General features: G+C 37.5%; 1 long non-coding RNA gene across 1 annotated transcript in view; it reads right to left on the bottom strand.

The window, feature by feature from the left end:
- Nucleotides 1–25,197, bottom strand: part of LOC140687802 (uncharacterized) — a 264,392-nt gene that overhangs the window by 119,792 nt on the left and 119,403 nt on the right. The window contains exon 3 of the long non-coding RNA XR_012062370.1: nucleotides 2,197–2,256. This is a non-coding gene — a long non-coding RNA (uncharacterized lncRNA). The remainder of the gene's footprint in view (nucleotides 1–2,196; nucleotides 2,257–25,197) is intronic.

The following is a 25,197-nucleotide window of genomic DNA, read 5'->3' as shown; positions in this document are numbered from 1 at the left end:
TTCACGTTAGGTGTGCAGGTTTTTGTAATTTAGGTCTTGCCTCTAGCTTCCAGTCCTGGTTGTTCACGGCAGAAGAGGTGTTTATTAGTACAGATAACCAGTCAACAGGCATTTACTAGGTCTTGTATTTTTGACTGCTATTCTCAGCTCTGTGGTGATGGTTGGGTAAGACACAGAAGAATTACAAAATACCGTCTCAGGTTTCAGGGAGGCTGTACTCAAATTACTCACATCAAGAATCATGAACTGCTGGTAGAGAAGTAGCCTCAGGGCCTATGTGCATATTGATTTGCATGAAAGGGAAGAGTCTTTGAGGAGACTGTTGGCACATACACAAAAAAAGTTTGTAATTAGAGGGAGGGAAAAGCTCAACATGAAGAGCATAAGCCTCTCCCCCCCGGCCCATGAACTTGGTGGGAGCTTTCTCAAAAGAGAAGCTGAAGACAGAAACTGAAAAGGAGGATTTGAGAGATACAGAGCTCGTGCAAAACTGCTTTGAGGCCTCGGTGACAAAGGACATCATGGGGACAGGGATAGAGTGAAGAGAGGACCAGTCTCCCTGTATACAAGTGGGACGCAAACAACAGTTCTGATGCCCACAGCTGGGAGAGACTCAGAATTTATACTCTGGCAGTGGGTGCAGGTGCCAGGGGACAGAGGTTACAGTGAACATCGCCTGGACCAGTGTGAACCAACAGAGGAAGGTCCTCGGTGAGCACGTGTGAACCACCAAGGGCGTCCCAGAGATAAACGGGAGAGATGAGGGCAGCGTGTAGTGAGGGCCTCATTGTGTAAGGAGGTGCAGTGAGCCAGTTAATGCGGCCTGTTACTCAGCGTTACCTTATTTGTACCCACATGTTGGAGGTGATTTTCCTGACCTGACTTTTGGAGTCTCTCCAACATTTATGAAGGGAATGTTGGGGAAGCAGTTCTTTCCAGGACTAAGCTAGTCAGAGAGAGAGCAGGCTGGGTGGAGAGAGAGCAGGGAGAGGCTCGGAGCCCAGTTCAGTGCTGAAAAAGTGAGGGGAATCAAGTGAACACCATTTTCCATTGTTTCTCTCTTTACCTACATTAGAAGATTTTGGTCACTAAAAAGACTTCAGAGGGCTGCAAACCCCTGGACTGATAGAGAAATAGGAGCAGAAGGGAACATTCTAATGGAGGCAAGGTAACATTAGTCAAGTGGAATATGGCTCCCACATGAAACACTGTATTTCATTCTCCAAGTGACCACACAAGCACTGCGGATTATGGCCTCTCCTGCTGGCTCAGGAAGGCAAAGGCGAACTGATTGATAGCTGCGTGAGCAAGGAAGGTAACAAAGTAGAGACTCAGTTGATAAGTACCCCTGGTAATTATTAACAATTCTTCTCCTAATCAAGAGATCATCCATCAAGTGAAGAAAGATTCTACCTTCTTTAATCAGTCTCCATTCTCCATCTCTTTCTCTTTTGTTAACTGACGTTTGATCCAAACCCTACTTATGTTAGTACAATGATCAGACACCTGAAGACCTGCAGCTAGTCCTCTCCTATGTATTGCCACTTCTGCAATCTTGAAAATACCTAGAATTGTCTTTTGCTGGCATGTCACTTGCTTTGGGAACATTCATCACAAGAAGATGAAAGCTAACATGCAGAAGGAAATTTTATAGGTTATGTCATGCCCCACCTCCCCCTGCTGCCTCCATAAATAACTGATTTTAGGGATATTTCACTATCGAGTTTTTAGGATGAAAAGTCAACTGCTAAATTGTTATATTCATTCTTCTCTGAAATACGATTTGAAATAAAGTAATAGATCTCATTTACAGATAAGATTTCAGAGGAAATATCTTATGTTTGGTTCATAACTAAGAGTACCCATTCAAAATGAAATTATTTAACATATTCCATGTGTCAAAAACTGTGAAGGATCTAAAGTTTTACCTTACTTAAAAGCTAACAAGTTAGCCTGCCACCATTTTATAGATGCTGACAGGAGACATGAGACTCCTGGGTCAGAGACAAAGAACTTTGTGACTCACAGTAATAGCCAACAGGCCAAGAAGCAGCATTTTCTTAGGCTGGTTCCACAGCCCCAATTACACAGTGCAATTCAAAGAGCCAGCTGACATCTATAAGAACAGTGGGCTGCTTTACAAGAAAGGAACCCTGAGCTCTGGGAACTAGAATCTATTATAGTAAGCATGCTTACCTTTGCTCCAGAGGGAGACAGTATCTCTATCTTCGAAGGCTGTTTACTACACAGACATCTCTGAAAAGATAATCCAGAAAAAAGACAGTCAATCAATCTCTTTGCCTCTGCTCACAAAATGTGCAGAATATGAATGATTCACTGAGAATTGTCTCCCAACATATACGTATTTTTTAAAGTGTATATCCATGTCATGTCAAATTATATAAATTAAGTGTAATAAACCTTCCAAAGTAACATTATAATATGAATTTTACTTTTCAATATATAATTTAAATTTGTATGACATTAGGACTTACTTCCTAGTCAATGTCTTTATAAATATAAATATATAATGATGATAATAATATAAAGAGATGTCACTCTTTTCTAAAGTGACAAATTTCTCTTTGAATTGAGGTTATTAATAAAGTCAGCAATCCAGTAGAAAACCAACTGAATAGGCTTTTGCAAAATACACTCAATTGTAAGAAGATCTGGAAGAGAAATAAAGTTGTCTCTCTTAAGTTGTGATTTGAATGGAGAGACACCGGTATAAATAAATAATCAAAAGGATGGTTATTTGCTCTCCTTGCTGGGAAGGAAGTTCTTGAGCTGGGCATTGGGCAACTGGGGGGACACACATGGATGGTGGGGAGGCTGTCTAAAGTCAATACAAAGGCAAAGGATACCCTAGAAATGCAGGATGCAAAGAAAAGGAATTGGTCCAATTCAGATCTTTCCAGTGGTATAGATAAATACTAGTCAACTAGTGTTTGGTTTGCTTTTTTTTTTAACTGTTAGAAATACTTGATTGTTGAAATGCAAATTCTTACCTTGTCTTTCGTTTTTCTTAATTATTATACTTTCCCCATCCCAAGCCAAGACAGATGACAATCTGGTAAACCTTGGATTCACACAATTTATTCAGATACCAAAAGCTTCAAGGGGTTATGCTTCCATGTTCCAAAACGTGATATAATTTTAAAGACTAGCCTATTGAAAGCAAACTTAATCTCTTCCATTTATTTATTAAGATAAATATGCCTCAGTTCCCCCAACTGTAAAGTGGAGATAATAACAGTTTTTACATTAGAAAGTTGCTGTGAGTTAATGTTTAACCTTTTTAGAGCAGTACCTGGTGCATGGAAAGCAATTTATAAATGTTCACTCTTTTTATCTCAAAAATAGCACTTCTTTCCTTTATTTTTTTCAGATTAGGGTGAAGTTTCGGCTTTGGCAAACATAAAAATATTAACATCAGCATGAAATTTATGAGCACAGTGTCAAGCACATGGTGAGCATTCAGTAATTATTTGTTGAATGAATGACTATATGAAATGAATACATAAACCGATGATGCTCACACTCTTAACTCTTCATTCTCATTTTACGACAAATCCAATACTTAGATTGAAAATTAAGTGGAAGGGGGCTGGAGACCAACCTGAGCCTGAGCCAGCGCCCGTGGGAAACTGCTGTGCCCCGGCTCTTGTTAACACTGATACCCTCCCCCCTTAGACAGTCTGTTAGAGTTTTGGTCAACGCACATCTGCCTCTTTCTCTCTTATGGTATTTAACTGGCCTTCTGCATAGAACAAGACAGATCTATGCTGTAAGCTATGAAGGATAATTAAGGTGGCAAGTAAAATGTACCCAGTCACATAATGACTTTTTGAGATTACATGGGATGAAAAATAAAACTACATGCAACGCAACTGCTCTAAGGTCTGATGTTTAAAACTCAGAGTCATGGCATTCCATCCATATCTTGATCCACGGATTTTTCCCTCCATCACTTTTGGGTGAAATCTATTTGTAGTGTCATTTGGTCAGAAATCTCTTCAGTAGAAACAGCTGTCTCTGGGGCGTGTTTTATTTTTAATTCCACTTAATTACTCTAGATGTTCTGTTTCACTGCCTAATTGAGTGTAGACTGAGATCACCCAACAGATATTTTCTGACATGCCTTGGCAATTGCCTGATGCCCCACCAAGAACTTAGCTGGGAAGGAAAACCAAGCGTGACTTGGTCTCCTTTGGAGCAGACTCATTGGAAATTGCAGTGGTACAGTTGCTTGGCACCGAGGACAATGTGAATAAGAGAGTGGGTGGAGCCTCAGTAGATTTGAAAAATGTCAGAGAACTTTTCAAAGCTATAAGAGCACTGCTATTCCTATTAGAATGTGAAGAACCCATTTTCCGCTTTAAAAAAAATTGTTGGGAAAGTTAGCTCTCGATACTGAACTGACATGGAAAGAAAGGGCATAATATGTGTAGTTTAGATTTATTTTAGTAGTTCCAGGAGGCCTCCATCACAGAGTAAATGGAAGGAAAGAAATTTTAAAGGAGACTATTATGGACAGAATTGTCCCCCTCCCCACCCTGCAATTCATGTGCTGGGGTCCTAACCCCTAGTATCTCAGAATGTGACCATATTAGGAGATAGGGTCTTCACAGATGTAATTACAGTTAAAGTAAGTTAATCAGCGTGGGCTCCATTCCAATATGACTGGTGTCCTTATAAGAAGAGGAAATTCAGACACAGACACTTAAAGATGGAAGATGAGAAGGCAGTGGTTTACAAGCCGAGGAGAGAGGCCTCAGAAGAAACCAACCCTGCCATCACCTTGATCTCAGACTTCTATCCTCCAGAAGTATGAGAAAATAAATTTCTGCTGTTTAACCTGCCCCACCTGTGGTAATTCACTACAGCAGCTTTAACAAACTAATACAAAAACAGAAGACTAAAGACATTTAGAGGCAGAAAAACAGTGACACAAACTTCTGTAGTTAAAACTTTCATAAGGGTTGTGAGGAAGGTGGAAAGTTTGGATAAAAATGGGTAGTGCAACATTTTCACACTCAAGTCTCCACTACTGAGTTTTGCACAATCATAGTCAATGTACTTAATCATTCTGAACCTTAATTTACTCATCTCTAAAATGGGCTGTAAGGTCCCTGAGGTAGCCACTGGAATTTCCCATCTTTTCAAACTATGAATCTAGCCCCCAGGGAAAAAAATATTTTTCTAATGAATGAACCAGTCATTCTAGAAACAGAAGGAAAAGGAGTCACCCCTCCTTAAGGAGCTTAGAGCTATTTGGAGGGAGATACAGTGTATACACATGGAAATATAACCAGGAGGTGGGTGAGTGCTGAGCACTTAAATGAGCGCCAAAGCTCTCAAAAGGAGACCTTTGAATCTGGGATGGTCATGGAAGGTTTCAAGGAAGAAGTGGAACTGAAAGTTGAGTGGAGACTGAGTATGAAAAAAAATAAAAGAAAGAGACGGGTCCCAAATAAAAGCAAAGAGGTAGAAAATGCAATGTATGTTTTAGAGACATTAAGAGAAATAGCTTGCAAAAGTAGAGCCCTCTGCACACTGAAGAGAACACCTTTAGGTGCCGTGTTACAGGTTAAATTTTTATGAAACAGAGCCTTCGAAAACAACAAGGTAATCTGACTAGTTGCTGGAGGCAGAAGGAACTTGTCCAACTATTAAAATCAATCAGGGCTATTATGAATTCTATAGCAACGAGTGAATGTTTCATCCAATAGAAAATGTTTCTTTCTAATCCTTCTGACCTAGATAATGAAACCTCAACATTCTGTTCCACCTCATTGACACTTGGGGTTATCTGGACAGGGACCACACTGTAGTTACCTTTGCTTCATCTTAGAAGAAAATATCTGCCAAAGGAGTAAACAGAATAAACAAGACTCCAAAAGGAACACTTCCAGAGCTTTAAAATACCACTTCCATTCTAACTAGTATCCTAATTCTGAATCCTTTTAATCTTTCCATCAAAATAAAAACCCGGAGGATTGCCGTTTGGCATTGCCCTTAGATCTAGTTAATCCACCCTATATGTCTTTGAAAGCACTGACTATATTTTACAATTTAAGTTTTTAGTTCAGATTGACCTTTACTACAGTTATCCAAATGATTATATTTTACTGTACTGTCCTTTCCTATGGATTAAGTCAACAGATACTTAGCAAACTTCTACCATATGCTGAATTAGCTTTAAGGAAGAAATAACCCTAAAATAATTGATGATATTGCATAATGTACATATTTTTATGAAAGCTATCAAGGGCTGCAAAATCCTGGCAGTTGATAAGCATTTTACTCAAATTGATGTAAGAAATGGTAGAGAGGTTTAGACTTTGAAGATGATGAAAGAGATCAATTTGTAGACTTATTGTGGATGGTGTTACGTGGAGAAGCTCTCTTAATCATTAGCATCTTTACCAATGAGGGGTGGGGAGACAGAGTGAGGATAAAACTCTATTAACATTTTTCTTCTTATCAGTCACTTGTACTAGACCTTCGTGAGTGTGGCTGTTGAAGGAAGCTTTGTTGAAAAGAGCATAGAGATCACAGAGGGAAGTAAGCACTGAGAGAAAGGCAGAGAGAGAGCAGCTCATAATCTAGAGCTTGGATTTACTCTTATAAGTAATGGGGAGCCACTGGTATCCTTGGAGTAAAGGGTCTAATAAGACATGAATTACATTTGGTAAAAATGATTTTAGTAGCTATGTTCAGAATGCATTTCAAAAAAAGAAAAGAAGTAAGAAGGCAGATTAGGTGAGATTTTGATCTTCTGAGGGAGAGCTGATTTTAAACTATTGTTTATAGCAATAATAGTGATGAGGAAGAAGGTGATGCCTGAAGATTTTGGCATAAAGACCAAATGAAACAGTGAAACATGGAGAGAAGTAAAATAAGGAGACAGGTGACTCTAAAACCTGGAAGACTTGCAACTAAGAGGGATCTATAGGACAAGCTGTTTCAAAGGTCATTTAGGAGAATATCAAGGAGAGGGTTAAGAAAAACAATCAGCTAGTTTCCTACAGTGGTTGCATAAGTTTACATGTGCCCAGGGCACGTGAATAAATTAATGAGAGCCAAAAGCTCCTCAACTACTGACAAAGATGCTAATGAGCAACAGAAACACAGCTGTTTCATGAAACAGCATCCAAATAGCTATGGCTTTCTCTCTCACGGTCTTCAAAATTCGAATCTCTCTACCATTTCTCACCTTACCTTGAGTAAAACTGTGCTCTCCCCTTGAATGCAAGAGGGTTCACACTACTCAAGACGCATTGTGAGCTCATGTCACTAGATTAGAACCAAGAGCTATTTTTAAAAGTTAAAAAAAAAAAGAAATACATGCTGAAAGAGGAAAATACGACTTGGGAGGATAGATGACTCTTGAACAACGCAGGGGTTAGGGGGTGCCGACTCCCCACACAGTTGAAAATTCTCATGTAACTTGACTCTTTGAAAACTTTACTAATAGTCCATTGTTGACCACAAGTTTAACCAATAATATAAACAGCTGATTAACACATATTTTGTATGTTATATGTATTATATTACTGGATTCTTACAATAAAGTAAACAAGAGAAAAGAAAATGTTATAAAGACAACCATAAAGAAGAGAAAATGCATTTATAGTTTTGTACTATACTTATCAATACCTTAAGTTTACATCATCTGTTTACAAGATGAATTGTCTGTGAGTACCTATTATCAATAGCCTTATATTATACAAAACACTGAAGCCAATACATGTATTACTAATATTAGACATTGAAAATAAAAAGATAATGTGAAAAATAAATTCACATTTATTTACAAGTATAATGATTCACCTGTTGATAATGAGGAAGCAGCAGTGTGATTGCTTTATGGTAGCCTAGTGTAACTGATACAATTGTTTCATGGTAGCCTAGCCTACACACTAATGAATGAATACTTATAAATTTTTTATGGCATACAGTATTATAGTCATATCCAAAATACAATTTTGGAAATATTGTTACTTTTTAAACCACTTTGTGATGACAGGCTGATAGGCAGTCAATTATCAGAGAGAGAGACATATTGTATGGTAATACAATTCTTTGAAAGCAAAGTTATAAAAAAGTAACATTAATTTTATATTAAATATCACTCAACTTATACCTATGTAAGGATAGATGTTTCTAGTATATGTATTTTAGGTATTCATGACATACCTAACTTTATCTCAATTTTTGATACTTCTAGGCTATGTGGTTCATCTGTGTTTTTTCAAGTTGTCACAAATTTCCAAAAAATGTTCCAATATAGTCATTGAAAAAAAATCCACATATAAGTGGATCCATACAATTCGAACCCTTGTTGCTCAAGGGTCAGTTGTGTATTTCCTCAACATTTCAGAGCCAGGTAAGAATGATGAAAATTCCTCTTCTCTCCAAGGATTAAGTTTCACTAGCAGACAGTCTATGGGTAGAAAGAGAAAGGGGACCAAACTAGATCCAGAAGACCTGGGTTACCTTCTAAGCTTTGTCATTTCTTAGGACTAAGATCCCAGAAAAGCTACACAGACGTCTGAACAACACTTTCCACCTCTGTAAAATGAGAGACTACTGGTGAGGCTTACGGGAAATTGTTTCCTCTGGTCTCAGCACTAAATGACAGATGTTGCCACTGTTCCTGCTTTTGTTGTTGTTATGTCACTACCCTGTTGTAAACATGGGCTATGTGGCTTTTCTTACCTCTCTCCTGCGCTGAGGTGGGAGGTTCTGGAGTGTCAGGCTCATCTTAGCTTTGACCTATTCTCACTTCATGTCAATTTATTTTTGTGGAAGATTGAGAAAGGAGCAGATTTATTTTGGAGAAAGTGCCCCAAAAACTATAAAACGCTTTAAGTGACAGGAGTCTTCTGATAAGACCATCATGTCGGGGCTGTAGCTGTAAGAGCCATGGATGGTGGTGCACTCGGACAGCAGCAGCACCGCACTTGGTTGTTATTTAATCCACAGAAAGAACTTCATGCTAATCAATCACGACAGATTGGAATAAAAACATATTCAGGCTTCCCATGTGTTTTACAGATTTGGACTGAAATCAGGAAGCTTCTTCCTCAGATTAGGGAGTCCCACGTAGGTTTTTGGGCTCTTTTTCTTAAAGCAATAGTTCAACTTTCCACTTTGGTCATCGAGCCATATGTCACCCATGGACACTAGCTCTCCTTTCAGATAAGTAGTCTACAGGCCGACATTTTTGGCAGAAATCCCCATTCTGGGTAATAGGTCTGGTATCTGCAGGAATCCTATCTCAGCTCTTGTTTGCTGACCTCACCCTTCTGTGGCTAAATCTATACTCATAGCTGAAGTGTGGGCTGCTTGGAGAGAAGTGATGGGTGCATTTCTGGTTGCCTCTGGGACTTTGGGACCTTTGACAAACCACAGAAACTCTCTGTGCCTTGAAGACAAGTTCTTCCCCACTACCTCCCTCTGACAGATGCTGTCAGAATTAGAAAACCCTGGAAGATCTTCAAAACACAGACTTTAAATTATAATTAATAATGGTAATTAACTTTCATCACAGGTGAGTCAGTTAAATATTAGAAATTCAGTGATAATTTATTCAAAGTTGCCCCTTAACATTTCTTCACTTCCTCAGTCTCACTCATCATAAAAGGTAAGTTACAGCTTATTTTTTATTATTTAAAATTTTTTCCAGCTGTATCAAAGTATTGTTGACAAACAAAAATTATGCATACTTAAGGTGGACAATGTGCTGTTTTGTTACATGTATACATTGTGAAATGATACTTACAATTAAGCTAATTAACACATTCATCACCTCACATAGTTACCATCTGTTTGTGTATATGTGTGTGTATGTCTGTGGTGAGAACATTTAAGATCTCTTAGCACATTTCAAGTACACAGTATAGTATAGTTACCTACAGTCACCATGCCCTACAATAGGTCTCCAGAACTTATTCATCTGGAATAACTGAAAACTTTTTTTTAATGTACCTTTTGTCCAAAATATCCCCATTTCCCCCACTCTCCAGCCCTTGGCTGCCACCATCCTAGGCTACAATTTAAAGAAATACTCATAGCTTTTGAAGAGAACAGAGCAGAGAGAACTTTCCCCATCTTATACTTCATGCATTTGAATCACTGGTATTTGCAAAGAGATTTTTTCCCTTAAACCAGGAAGAAAAAAAGGGGTAAATATTTTCCAAAGTAATCTGTAATTCTGTATCTATAATCATGTCAATACTGATATTTTTGCTTTTAAATTCCTGCAGTATTCAATGGGGCAGTTTATCTCTGTGGAATGTTTCCTTCTTCCTCTGTCCAATAACAAAAGGATGGGAAGTTCAAACATTTATACTTTTTTCTTTGAAGCAATTGCAAATTGCAAAAGCAATTTCGTCAGCTACAACTTTGAGTATTTTTATTTCCTCCCAATAAAGTTTTAGGTCTGTGCTTGTAAACAAGATATATAACTGTCAATAACTGTTTTTTCAGCACATAGAACCAATGTTAGTTTATTAAACACAACAAGCTGTTCTCCTGGTCTTCTCCCCCCACGACATGTTGCCCAATTATTTCACATTCTTGTAGTGTAAAATACACACATGAAATCTATTGAGATACTGCTGTGGTTATTTATTTTTCAAATTTAATAAGTAGGAGGGGGATGAACTTTACTCCTAGAACAGAAAAGAAAATTAGACCTGACAGTGATATATGATCAATTTTTACAAGTATGAAAATATTCCATAAAGCAAGCAGTTCTTTGTGCACTCAGGTGACTGTCTATGCTGGTCAGTGAAATTATAAAACCCAAATCCTTTCAAGCTAGTTCTGAGTTAATTTTCCATTTACTTGCAGACTTTCATTTACTCTGGCAAGTTTGATAACCATGCATACCTATGTCAGCTTTCTTCCTCATCAGATTCCACTACATTTCCCAAGCCAAAAGGAGCATCTGACTATCTTGATGAAGGTAAAAAGAGCATGGGGACTCTGAAAACAGGTTTAGCTAAGAAACACGCCATGGCAAATTTGCTTCATGAAAATGAGCCAAATAAGCTTATCTTCCTGTATTTCCATTTCTTTTACAGTTAAAGGCAACACAAACAGATTCCCTTACCTGGCAGTGGTATAACCATAAAAATGCATGATTAAATCTAAAGAAAACTACATCTACCGATACATACCAACACCGCCCCTGCCCCCACTCCCCAAAACCCATCGGCAGTGCTGGAAGAAACGTAATGCTTTTAGAGTCTTTCATTCGTCTCTCATTGCCATCTTGGAGGTGGTTTAAGTGGATGTATCCCATAGCCAGGGGTATAATTCTGACATGTGCAGAGCAGTCAGGGGCAACAACATTTGAAGAATCAGAGCATAACATGATTGAGAATTGAAGAAAAATATTTCTAGACCTTGTACAGACATTGTAAATTCTGTGGCAAAGGGAGAAACCAAGAAAGCAAGGACACACATCCATGTATCACTCCTCTGCGAGCGTAAGAAACAGAGATACTTCTTTATATCAGTCCTCAATAATACTCCCTAATTTTCGTCTTTACAGCTGTCTCAGCTTGAATTATAGTTTTGTTTTGTTTTTAAAGGAGATGTATGTTGGGAAGAGGAATGGTTACTGATTCTCTGATTTGTAACAAATGCAACACAGGGAGAATTCTGACCAAGAAAACAGTGACTTGATTCACTGTCTTCCCCTCTCCGGGTGGTGGTTCCATGTTGAGAAGATGCAACCCTGTCATCACACTCTCTTTTTCAGGACGTTTAGCAGAAAGCAAGGTGCTCATGAAAATAGGTTTGGGAAAAAGGAACTGGTTTGGAAAAAAAAAGATTGGTAAAAGAGGTAAGTGTGAGATACTGTCCACAGTGTTGAAGTTGAAGCCTGTGAAACAAAGATATGGATGTACTAAAGTCAGACTTTCAATATGAAGGTTTGGACTTTCAGGATCTCTGTGTTAGATTTCAGTACTGGTCCTATTTACCAAAGATGCAATCCAGGTGAAAGGGAGCCCTGGGAGATCCATTAAAAAATGTACCTGAGGCTAAAAAGCTTCTGCACAGTGAAAGAAACCATCATCAAAACAAAAATGAAACCTACAGAATGGAAAAAGATATTTGTAAATGATGTATTTGATAAGGAGTTAATATCCAAAATATGTAAAGAACTTATACAATCCAAACACAAGAGAAAAACAACCAACCTGATTAAAAAGTAGGCAGAGAATGTGAATGGACATCTTTCCAAAGAAGACATACAGATGACCAACAGGCACATGGAAAGATGTTCAACACCACTAATTATTAGTGAAACGCAAATCAAAACCACAATGAGGTAACACCTCCTACTTGTTAGAATGGCTTTTATCAAAAAGACAAGCTATATAGCAAGTGCTGGAGAGTATGTGGAGGAAAGGAATCCCTAATACACTGTTGGTAGGACTGTAAATTGGTAGAGCCATTATGGAAAACAGTATGGAGTTGCCTCAAAAAATTAGGAATGTAAATACCATATGACCCAGCTACTCTACTTCTGAGAATTTATCCAAAGAACATGGAAGCACTAATCTGAAAAAGTACAATCATGCCTAGGTTCACTGCAACATTGTTAACAATGGCCAAGATACGGAAGCAACCAAAACATTCATCAATGGATGAATGGATAAAGATGTGATATGATATGATATATATATATATATATACACACACACACACAATTGTGTGTGTGTGTGTATATAAAAAATTATGAAATCCTGCAGTTTGCAACAACATGAATGGATCTTGAACGTAAGACAAAGACATACACCATATGATTTCACTCATATGTGGGACCTAAAAAAAGAAACAAACAAATAATATAAAATACATCCCTAGCTACAGAGAACAGATTAATGGTTACCAGAGGGGACAAGGGCTGAAAGGTGAGTGAAATGGGTGAAGGGAGTCAACTGTACAGTATGGATGGTAACTAGACTTGTGGTAGTGATCACTTTTTAGATGTCAAATTATAATGCTACACAACTGAAATATATACATATATATATATTATATATATATATATATAAAATTATATAAAGTATTGCATAGCTAAATACACAAATGCCTGAGTCCAAATCAGTCTAGATCCATTACTATTATTTCCAATTTATTACTATTATGGAAATATTTGTTAGACATTATTAGCAGCAGCGGGATTCCTCTTCTCATCATCACCTTGTTAGCAGGCCCCTATATAATTTCATATACAAGTGAAGATTTTCTTGTATGAATGAGTAGAAGGCTAGTTTCTCCTTGGGAAGACATTTACACATTTTATTATAAAGTTTAGTTTTGATTGTGTGTTTGTGTTTGCACTTTAGCTTTCAGGATTGTAGTTGCTATCTTTTCCAAGTAAAGTTTTTCTCATTGTGAAAACAGCCTGATATCCTTTTAAAAGAATTACAGTAAACAAACCCCTGTCAGTTGCTACCAGGAGTAAACAATTTTCCTTCTCCTTCTTAGTCATTTCATGTGTCAGTCATTGAAAATTACCATACGTTAGAGGTTGACACCAAGACAAAATACCCTAATGTTAGGCCATGTGGTTCACCTTTTCCTTCAGGGTTGTTTTGTTTTGTTTTTGGTTTTGTTTTCACTTTTGATCTTGGATAAAGCATTTGAGAAATTCTTGACGTGAGAATCAATTTTACTGTGGTTAAGACTTACTCGTTCTGGAGATGGAAGAGTCAATAAAGATTCACCAGAACCTTTCAGTCAGGCAGCAATAATATTTGTTCCAAGTCTCAAGCAACCAAGGCATCTGCACTCTGGAGCCATCCTGCCTGTTTACTGAAAGACAATTGTCAGCAGAAAAACAAGTGTGCCAACTTTGAATTCTGTTGGAAAAGGGTCTTTTCTCAGATGATGGCTCCTTGGCCTTCTGAGGAAAATCTCCAGTGAGCTGGCTAGGCACATTCCAGTATGGGATTTGGCACTTAGCAGAGAGCGAACAGCATTCCTGTCAGTCCACAGTGAAATATAAATAATTCCAGGGAGAGCAGAAGAAAAAGTAACAGTTCCTTTCTAGTCTTTGTCATGGGTTTTGTACGCAGCCAACTTTCTAACAGGTCCTCCAAGATACTGGCCTCATCAGGCTTTCTGTTACGGTTAAACCAGACACCAGTGAAGACAGAAGGGGTCCTGAGAGAGAGAGACCTGTTTCTCTCCACTCTGATTCCCAGTCTCTTTCCTGATGAGATTCCAAGAAGACAAGTGTGCTAAAGATGCAGATGAAAGAAGCTGGTTGAGAATGTTCCTTGAGATTCTAAAGATCTCAGACAAACTTTCCCAAGGCAAGAGATCTCTCAGAGGGAAGTCCCAGCCTTCGTATCAAGAACTCTCTAAGACTTTTGGTAATATGGGTTAGAAAACTAATTCAATCCAGTTTAATAAAAGAAAGAAAAGAAAAAGGAAAAGAAAAAGAAAAAGAAAAAGAAAAAGAAAAAGAATTTCTTAGAAGTCTAGATATGACTGAATCCTGTCCTCAGCAGTGAACATCCCTGGTCTACTCTTAAATTCACAATCTGGTCCCAGCAACTCTGAGTCTACATGGATCTGTGATCTCATTTCAAAGAAAGAGGTACCATCTTCTCCAGTAGCTCTGGCAAGGGTCAAGAGAGGGCTCTGACTAGCTTGGATGGGATCACATGACGATCCCTAAATTAATCTTTGTGGCCAGCAAAATTGATTCTGAATAGTCAGGTTAGAGTCAAGTGTCCATCCATGCCTAAAGCTCTTGGGTAGTTGGACAAAGACAGGGACATGGGGATCACCTGGAATTTCTAAACTGATTAACTTAGCCTTGGAGAGAGTGAGCTCAGCAAGTGTGGCATTGCCCCTATTTCTCTAGGAACACAGCAGTACCCAGGATCTGGGAAACCTTTGGTGAAAATATCAGCAATTGAAACAAATGAAATATCCTTGTGACATTAGTAATTAGACTTTCATACCTTTTACAACAAAAACAAACCTTGGAGCACAGGCATTACTGGAAGTTCATGAAATGAACCCTCTTTTTTGGGTCAGTGTTTACTACAATCCTGATTGTTTCAGAAAGAAAACTTTATGAAAGGAAATCAAGAGCATTTCTCCAACTCCACGAGTACTGCAATAACAGGAAACAAAACTCCTATTTCTGTAGTTTGCCAGATAAGAACTGAATAGTAGATTTTTTTTTGAAAGCATGTGGCCCATACTGTTAAAGACATATAAATTACTGTCTACTGCATGGTCTTGGCCGGGTGACTTACATTGTAGCTTCTATTTCTGGTGGGGGAGGCACATACATTTGTCATTGCTCCAGAAAATAGTGAAAAATGACAAGTTGGCAGAAGAGAACTTATTGCTAAGAGTGCAGCCATTTCAGCCTTGGTCATTTGTTGGAGCCATTCTGCCCCAAGAACATTCTAGAAAATGAGTTTGAACCAAGGCAAGGGCCAACTTACAAGCAAGTTGGAGGTCACTTCCAATGGACTCCTAAGATACCACAGTTCAGATATTCTCTAAGACTAGAAGAAATAAGAGCCCTCAGTAGCCTTATATGGGATCTTTCCTTTGAATGTACAAGGAGATGTCTTACTCAGTTAGTCCAGGGTATATTTACTTATTGCATATTTTATAATCCAAGTACAAGAGCTAGCTAGCCTATTACAATATAATTCCTCCAACTTTTCTCAAGTTATGTAACATCAGAGCTAGGGAGTATTATGTTTCATTTTAAAGTTTATCTTCTTTAGTAGCTTTGAAAAAGATAGGAAAGTGAAATCAGAAAGCCAGTGGGTCATTTTAAGACACAAAACTCTCAAAACACATCTCCTAAGTATATATTGGTATTGAAATATGTACATTAAGGGATTCTTTAGGTTATAATGTGAAGGTTCTTTTCTGGTCATGGTTTTCAGCCTTTTAATCATGGTAACTGATCATACGTTTCTTTGTTTGCTAAGACATCAATGATGTCATCCATTGTTGACAAGACACAGAAAAGGATTTTTAATACGTGGTTATGTCAACAATTGTGAAATGTTTTTGAGGCCAAGTAACTGAGGGTGAGATTAGTACCTTTGTTGAATGTATTATTGTTAAAACCATTAAGGAGCTGCAAAGATGCAAAATAATGCCTGAAAATCTCCAAACTCAGACTCAGACTCAATCACTGCTAACATTTAGCTGTATTTGGCCGTGCATTTTATGCTTTACCCATACTAGATTACATTTTGCATCCTGCTTTTATTTCTCTTCATTTTATCTTATAAACAGGTTCCCATGCTACTAAAATTCTATTCAAAAATCATTTTTATAAATGGATCATTTTATATGAATATACCGTAATTGACACATCAAGGTCATTTCAGTGCTTTTATTATAAATAATTCTGGGCAAAAACATCCTTGCAAATGTACTTCTTACTTATGATTTCCTCAAGATCCTTAGGAATGAAATTACAAGGTCAAAGATACAAATTTTTTGAGAACTCTTGATACATACTGCCCAATTGTTTGATAGAAAGGTTGTACCACTTTATACCCCAACAGAAGTTTATGAAGGTAAGTCAGGGAATGTATTTGGTTTTCTTTAATTTGAAGATGGTCCTATGAAAATTTATACTATGGTAAACAGAGCATGTGTTAAAGGCAAGCTATTGGAATATTTTTGTTTAAGATAAAATGGAGGAAGACATCTTTAAATTACTACTAAATGCTAGGAGTTTAAAACTATATTCACATTTATAACCAGGGTAACATCACAGGCAATTTTTAAAAGTTCATTCTTTAAGAATAAGAATAATCCTTTATGTTTCCTGCTTGCTTAACAGTTTGCATATACTTTCCTAAATGATCTCTTATTAATCATGAAGTTTAGAAAATTCTAAAGTAATTTGAGTGTACCAGAAACCCTCAAATGTAATCACATAAAAAATACAAAATTGTTTTGCATTTAGAATGAAGCAAGTCTTGATAATGCTGTGTAATCCATACCTCCATTGGAGATTCATGTTATTGTGTCAACATATCAAGAAGGTCTGCAATAAAGAAACCTGTTCAACTTTAATTTCACTTTAATGTTTCATTTGAGTTTAATCAAACATTATACAAAAGATGCTTTTCTTGTATTACATTAACACATAGTGTTAATATGTATGACTTGTTCCATACAACATAAAGATGGTGATTCCTATAAATGCTCCTTAATAGATAAAGAATACATGATTTTCTCCATTTAACAGAGGAGGAGGCTGAGGCTCAGAGAAATTCAGTGACTAAGGCAGGGTCACACAGAGAATAAACAGAAATGCAGATATCCTAACCCTAGTCAACTCTAGTCAATCAGGAGGCTAATTTTCTCACTACCTCACTTCACGTAGTCCCCCAATGGCTAATGTGGTTATAGTTACTGCATGTAGAGATGACATGACAGAGATGACCAGCTACAGTTGTGCTGTGTCCTAGAAAAGATGAAAATTCAAACTCAACTGGAAAATAGATTTGAGATAAGATTGCATTTTGCCAACCTAAAAGGAACATGTTACATGAACTCTAAAGTGTTTGGTCATGGCTTGGTGCTTTCAGTGACTTTCTTCTTTTTTATGATGTAAGCAGGTAAATAAAAGTAAGGTTATTATCTATAAGACAGAAATGGCATACTTAACTTGCAAAGATTTTTAAAGAATCAAATTAAAGTCAGTTAATTAGAAGCACATTAATACAAATGAAATCTGAAGCCATTTACCTTTTGTCAAAAAGAAAATGGGAAGCTTTCAGAACATTGGGTGAGTAAAGGAAAACTGAGCTTCAGAAAAATTACAGGTCTCCACTGTTATTTAACCAGGCGTGAGCCTCTTGGACAGAAATCCCAGCTCAGCAGGCTGACTTGCTCACAAACTGATGTCTTGTCTATTTTGGAGGTTTGCTTATTTGGTTTCTGAATCAACCAGAGATTTCATATTATGTAACTATTTTAGGCTCTTTTAAAGTCTGACAAAATGAGACCATGGGGTTCAGAGATGAACAGAGAGTACTCAAATTTTTGCTGTCCTTGAGATTTATATTTCATTGGAAGTGAAAGAGGAAAAAACTCTGCAGCAAATAGGGAAATCATGTTTGACATCAATTAGGTCTTTATTTTCAATTGCCAAAAATGATTCCCAAGTAGGGATGGGCAGACATTTCAAAACAACCCAGATGAGGTGGCTGAGAAACATCACAATTGTAAACTGCATTTAGTGTCAAGGCAGATTATCTCAATTGAGATAAGCTGGAAATAGTTTATCTGCTTTTCATCTAGCATACTATATGAGGTACATAGGACTGGAAGAGGTATCTTAAAGACTGAGCCATGTATCCACCTAGCTCTGTTTGCTTTGCAATATCATGTCATTCTTATGCCCCACAGCATCCCTCAATAACTGTACCAAATAGGAAGTAGTAGAAATACTCAAGTTGGTATTTTCTTGTGTTCATACCATGATAAGCATGCTCAAGTACCTGTCTCAGCCCCAGACTGACCTCTATGGACTTCTCCTGAGACATTCTGTGTTTACAATCTATTTCTGGTTGTTAAGACAGTAGACACGCCAGTTGAAAGCAAGGCTCCTTGGGATGCTTCTGTGCAGTGACACAATGGCACAATTATCTCAAGTTATTCAGTGGCAACACTGGTTACTAGAAAGAACATGAAATTTTGCTCCTTAATCACAATTTGCTGAATCCTATAAGCAACAAAGGGGGTGAGACCCAATTGTTTGAAGGGTGATTCATTGCTGTCTGTGGTACAGAGTTCTTCTGTACCTCCTTACATCCAAATTAGCAGCATTGTCAGGAGAAAAGAGTTCTTTAGATTCTTCTGGTGTTTTTAGGGATAATAGCATGCACATTTCTAACATATTGCTCTTTCAAAAATAATTAAGGATTTGGTTTTGCCAAAAATGCGTTTGAAGCAAGCCTTGCAATGTCAACTTTAGAAGTTTGTAGGATGCCAAAAATCTATGTTTAGTGCAGTGTGTATACATTTTGGACAAGGCAGAACTATTTATTTTGAAATTAAAATGTCTCCAAGCAACCATGCATCACAAAACATTTTAGAAGAGCCTTTTGGCAGTAGTTAAGGAGAATTTTCCATAGATATGAATAAGTATGTGGAGATAATGGCCATAAAACCCATTTCCAACTTCTGACAGTTCTTGTGTCTGATCTTACCTTAGAAAGGAGTAACAGCGATTGGGCTGCATGCAATGACTTGTTCCATACAACATCTTCAGGGAGTAAAAAAAATTTTTTAACATAAAGTAGTTACACATGATATAAACTGCAAGAGCAATGCTGAAGCTTCTCTCTAGGAGGTATATTCCTAAATCCATTTTTCAGGCAGTTAACCTCCTAGGGAAAGTGCTTTTTAAAACTAAAGATTTTCTGCTCGTTCCTTGTATTATCTGGAAAGATGGAAATACCTATTTGAGAGTATCTATCAAATTCCATAATGGTAGGGATGGTTAAGGAAAGAAGCCATAGGGCATGAAAATCATGATTTTTATTTATTAGTATATTTACTTGCATTTGCAGGTGGCATTGCTAGAACTTTATCTCTCGGGTTGACAGGAGAATGGAGATTGGATGATATGATCTCTCCTTTATGAAGAGTCATGAAGCTCCGAAGCTGGGGATTACTCTTGATGCTCTGCTGATGTTAGGGCAACTCTCAGTCAACTGGCATGATCTATCTTTTGGGGTTAACTTCTGGTTTGTCAGAGCCTCAAAGAATTGATTTACATTTGGAGTTTTTTTCTCTGTCTGACCACAGACATTTTAAAAACTTTTATACTTGCACAAGAAACATCCTTCAGTTGAAATTGTATCTTGGCAACAATCTATGCGTTAATCAACCAGAAAGCAATTGCCCAATTAAACATAATTCAAGTTTTATGCCTCAGCAAAAACTAAGGAGTCTTGCAAATAAGTGTATCATTAAATGCTGAAATCCTTGCTAAACTGAGAGCCCCCTTATTGAGAGCTTGATCTATTTGAACCTTCCTTGAACTCCTCATGTGCTAAATCTAAGCCAGTTCACCCCATGTAGGTGTGACTTCAAGGAGTAATTTCACTAACAATGCCAGCACGAGTATTTCAGTTCTGACAGTTCTATTTCTCATTGCAAATGAACACACTGGATACATAAGAGTGATGTTCTACCTAGGTTAATCTGAGCCTTCCTTCTCTCATTGCATTAACATATCTGGTTTCAGGGTCCTTAAGACTGAAAGTCAGGCTGGGGTCCATGGTAGGTAATTTCTCTGGGGCCCTCCTGGCCAGTCAAACTGCTACTGGAAGCAGTTTTCAGAGATCACCATGTGGAAACTGTTCCACATTCCTACCATCCTCTTTGTATTTTTTATTCTAAGGAAGTTTAGAAGCTGTGTAAGCCTAAGTATTGTGAAACTGGAGGTGGTATTGGGGAAATTGAGGTGATAATAGTATAGAGGGAATACTTGCTTTGAGGGGATGGGGGCACTGGTTGGGGAAGAGGAGATTCTGTGTCCTTTCATAGAGTGTCCCCAACAATGCTGGCATGCCAGCGTGAGGGAAGAAGAAAGGCTTCCACAGAAGGGAATGTTTATCCAGTGATAGCCAAATTTTGGAGGATGAGGAAAATAACATTTCCCTATCTATATTAACTTGGATTTGTCTCTATTTTTTATCATTAATCACGGCTCCAAACAAAGTTAATGGGAATGTTATGGCTCAATTTCTGTGGGCTGGGGAAGCTTATCAATGGGGCTGCCACTTCCTAGCTACTTGTGGAATTTATGTGAACTGAGTTCACTCAGGGATGTTACAAACATTTTAAACTCTGTCCTGCCAGGATGATGAAATATTGAAAAATATTCACACATGTTTAGGGAAAAAAAAAAAAGAAAGAATGAAAGCTCCTAAAATCCAACTTTTTCCCTCCATTCTGTCATGAACTTCTTGCTCAGAAGACTCAATGGACATTTATAATTACACACAATAATAAACATCCAAGGAGCTTAATTATATTTTAAACCCAAATTGTTTTCAACATAGTTTTTGAAGTACAGACTGTGACTATTTGCGGACATACTTTTTTAAGAAGGAATATAATAAGAGGTAATAAATAATAAATTGGTAACATAGTGAAAAGTTGCTTTCTTGGGAGTAAATCTACCTGGATAGCTTACAGTCTACCAGACATTCACATTTAATCACATAGATATACAAAGTTGTTCTATTATGTTATTCAAATAGTGAGTCATTGCTTCTTATGAACTGCTGATTCCTACAGCAAAGAAATAAGGCCATATCAAGGACACTGTTACTGAGTTCCAAAGACTGTAAAATTCATGCCCAAGATGACATAGAAACCTGGTTATATGACCACAAATCTTCCAGTTAAAGATACATCCACTAAATGCACTCCCTTGCATTTCAATTAAATTATGCCTTTGAGCAAGAAGAGTGAAAAGCAAATGGTTTAGAGATACTAGCAGCTTTACTAAAAAAATACTGAAGAACCCTGCTATTTGTCTTTGCTAAGCTCTATGCTGCTTACATGAAGATTTAAGGCACTGAGAGCATAGATAGCTTTAGTCATTTTACATGTTACCGCAGAGGTGGGATGAACGGATTAGGCAGGAGGGGAAGGACACCTCACTAAAGAATGTCACACGCCCAGTCTTCCTTCAAACCTTGTGGAAGAATTCTCCACTTTAATTTTAAAAGTCACTATGTGACTTTCAGATTGAGTTTCTTAAATCTCCTAAGAGCTTTCTGGGGAGATTGATAAGAAGCAACTAAATTAATTGAAGTACTTAATATCACAGTTTTTTAGGGGCTACAAAACACTGGCTTAATCAACATTTCTATGTGGATAACTGTCTTGTCTTCCTTCCCCTTACCTCAAAAGTTTATTTCCACATTAGTTACAAAAAGTACATGTTTTTGTGTGAATTAGAATTGATTTTATTGGAATTAGAGTAGACTTTAAGAAATATTCTCCTAATAACTAAGATGCTAAAATATCTTTGATATAAGATGTATTCCAAAGAATTTTTCTAGGATGCTAAAAAAGGATGACTTTTGTTTCTCATCTTCAAGTGCTGTGGGACTAGGGCTGAATAAAAGCTCCTCAACCCATAACTAGATAATTGTGGGGATGCTATTTCAATTCTCTAAGCTTTAGTTTCTTCATATATGCCAATCAGCAGTGATTCCTACCATCCAGGGTAGTCATGAGGACTAAATTGGATAAACTACATACATATTTTGGTGTCTAGATTATAGTAGATGTTTAATATTATTTCCCTTTATAACCCATTTAACCCCAAGTAGATTTTAGGCTTCTTTGGTACCATGGTAACAAACTTTACCTATTACTAGTGGATTTAGTCATCAAAGGATAATATGCAAATTGTTCATGATAAATACACTGATTATAACCATAATTAAAGGCACTAGATTAAATATGCTTTATTCATATTATTTTCCCAGTCACATAGTACTTAACATTTCATTCTAGTATATATTAATTCCTTTGGCAAGATTATATAAAGAGATATGACATAAAAGGAAAAGGAAGCAATCATAGGCCTCCTTCTGTCAAAATTAACATAATTTTATTCTTCAGCCTTTGTGTAACATATAGGCCCATTTTCCTGGCTTTTTTGTTTCATGGTAGCATCATCATGTGGTCACTTCTCAGGGTTTCAGAATGTGGTTTCATGCTACATATTCAAATTTAAGTTCCCCTATTCCAATCATCTCACTTTCTTTTTCCCTGTCTCACACAAACATTACATATATATGTGTGTGTGTGTGTGTATATATATATATATATATATATATATATATATATATATATATTCTTTGCTCATACATCTTCCCCTGCTCAGAATCCTGCCCAAATCCTACCAGTAGCTCAAGACCCAGAACAAGCACTGTATCCTTCAGCAATTCTTTGGCTGTTATTTGGCAAATGAAGGGATTATTAGATGCAGGGAACCCTGCTATAGGGACAAAGACTCCATGAGTCCTTCCACAGGTCTACAGCCTAATGTGGAGATTCAGGAATAAAATATCACAGGTGCTAGAATAAAGGGATTCAGAAACTACAGACAGGACCAAAATTGTCAACTGAACTTGGTCAAGGTAGTGTGGTCCAGAAAATACTTAATGTTACTGGGACATGAACCTGACCTTATACATACAAGTATCTTGTATGTGTAAGCAGGTGTCTTTCAAGTAGGGTGAATGTGGAAGATGGTGGAGAGGGATAGTCCTCAGAGAGGGACCTTGCATGTGATGGCACAACAGCTCCAAGCATCCTGGTTTGTTAGGAGCTGTAGGAACCTAGGTGGGACTGGTGGGTGAGGGATGGTGAGGCAAGAGGTAAGTTGGGAAAGGTAGGAGATGTCAGTTCTTCATGGTTTTCTGTTTGTCCTACAGCGGTTGGATGTTATCCTCAAGGGAGTAAAAAGCCATTGAAAATTTTTAAAGCAGTGAGATTAAGTTAAAAGATGCACATTTTGGAAGTCTCTGGAAGAAGCATAGAGGATGGAGGAAGGCTAGAGTGGAGGTAGAGTCCAAGTTGGAGACTCTCAATCCTCCAGCTAGAAGGTGGCTAACTTTCTCTTCCTTGAGGTTCTTTTGTGCTAATTGACAGGACATTCATTTTACCACTGAGCTGTTCTCTTCTTTCACTCATGAAAGCTTTCTCTCTACGACTACAATGAAAAGCATTCCTGCCCTGACATACCTTGCTTTGATTTTTGGTACCTCCTCTTCTAATCCTTTGAACATCCTCATATGTATACACACAGCTCCCAGGACAGGGATGCATACTGAGAAGATGGGTGGAAAATGCTTTCAACTGACAGATTACATTGGCCTCAGGAGTGATTAATTCTACACAACCAGTTCCAATGAGGTCAGCAGCAGTGAATGTCATACACACACACAAGCTCCTGAAAGCTATTTCAAGGGTAAATCAACACACTAGAGAGTTGGAATGTGTGTCTTGAGATTCTTTACCCATTGGCTATTCTTTCTTTATAACTTAATTTAATTTTAATATTTGCAAAATGTTTAGCTACCATCATATAATACCCAAAGTTTGACTTTGCTGAATGTATGAGATGATTTTGTCCTGAACACATTGCCCTCCATCTTTCAAACTGAGTTTTTTTTTCTAGAGCCTCATCCAAGTCAGTGGAATCTGTATTCAAAAGCATCTGTACTTTTCCTTGCAAAGCTTAGTTTTCATCAAACTTCCTGTAAGCACAAGTTGGCCTTCACTGAATGCTTCATCTTAACTGATAAAGGATTACATTATGGGTATGTAAAATATATACATGCTGTTTAGGTATAGTGAAATTTTATGGATGATTGGAAAGGTCAAGAAAAAACTTCCTGTAAGATACCTCACAATTCTTGATTTTAAAGTTCATGGAATTAGATAACTATATTGTCTAAGACAAGATGGTAGTCCTCTGCTTTGAAATCTATTTTTCCTTAATTCGAACAAAATTTTTTTCATTGGCCATCAGAACATGTTGCAAAACACATTTTAAAAAATTCTTGCATTGTGGTAGTGATAGATAGACATCTAAATGTTTTAAAATTTTCGAATTTATATGGATATGTACATTTAGATACTAGAAATTTTAGTTGATTCTGCAAAAATCTAGCCTTTCTATGGAGCTGAGTTCTTTTAAAACCTTTTGGCAGTCTGCCAAAGTATAGGTAGGAGAGAGTATTCGATGAGAGATGGACAGAATAAAAAAGCGAGGAAAAGAAGAGGGGAAAAGGACTGGAGGAAATGATTCTCCAAAGTCCAGTGGTTGGAGAGAAGCCCGCGTACAGTTGAAGGGGAAATATCAGAGATGAAGGCATCAGAAGAAAATGGAAATGAAGACTGCATGGGAATCCACAATATGGCAGATTCCCTTTCTATCTGCCCCACCCCTTCCTGGTGTGTCCTATTGCACTGCATTGGCAAGAAAATAAAAACAACATTTCCCAGACTCCCTTATAGCTGGGTTTCTGAACAGGTCTAGGTTTTATTGATCAGAGGCACTCTTGAGGGTCTTGAGTTTAGCACTGAACCAGGTGGGGAACCAGGCAGCAGTAG

The sequence above is a fragment of the Vicugna pacos genome, chromosome 20 (genome assembly GCF_048564905.1).
Source record: "Vicugna pacos chromosome 20, VicPac4, whole genome shotgun sequence".
Classification (NCBI taxonomy): Eukaryota; Metazoa; Chordata; class Mammalia; order Artiodactyla; family Camelidae; genus Vicugna; species Vicugna pacos.
This window is presented reverse-complemented; position numbering and strand designations above follow the sequence as displayed.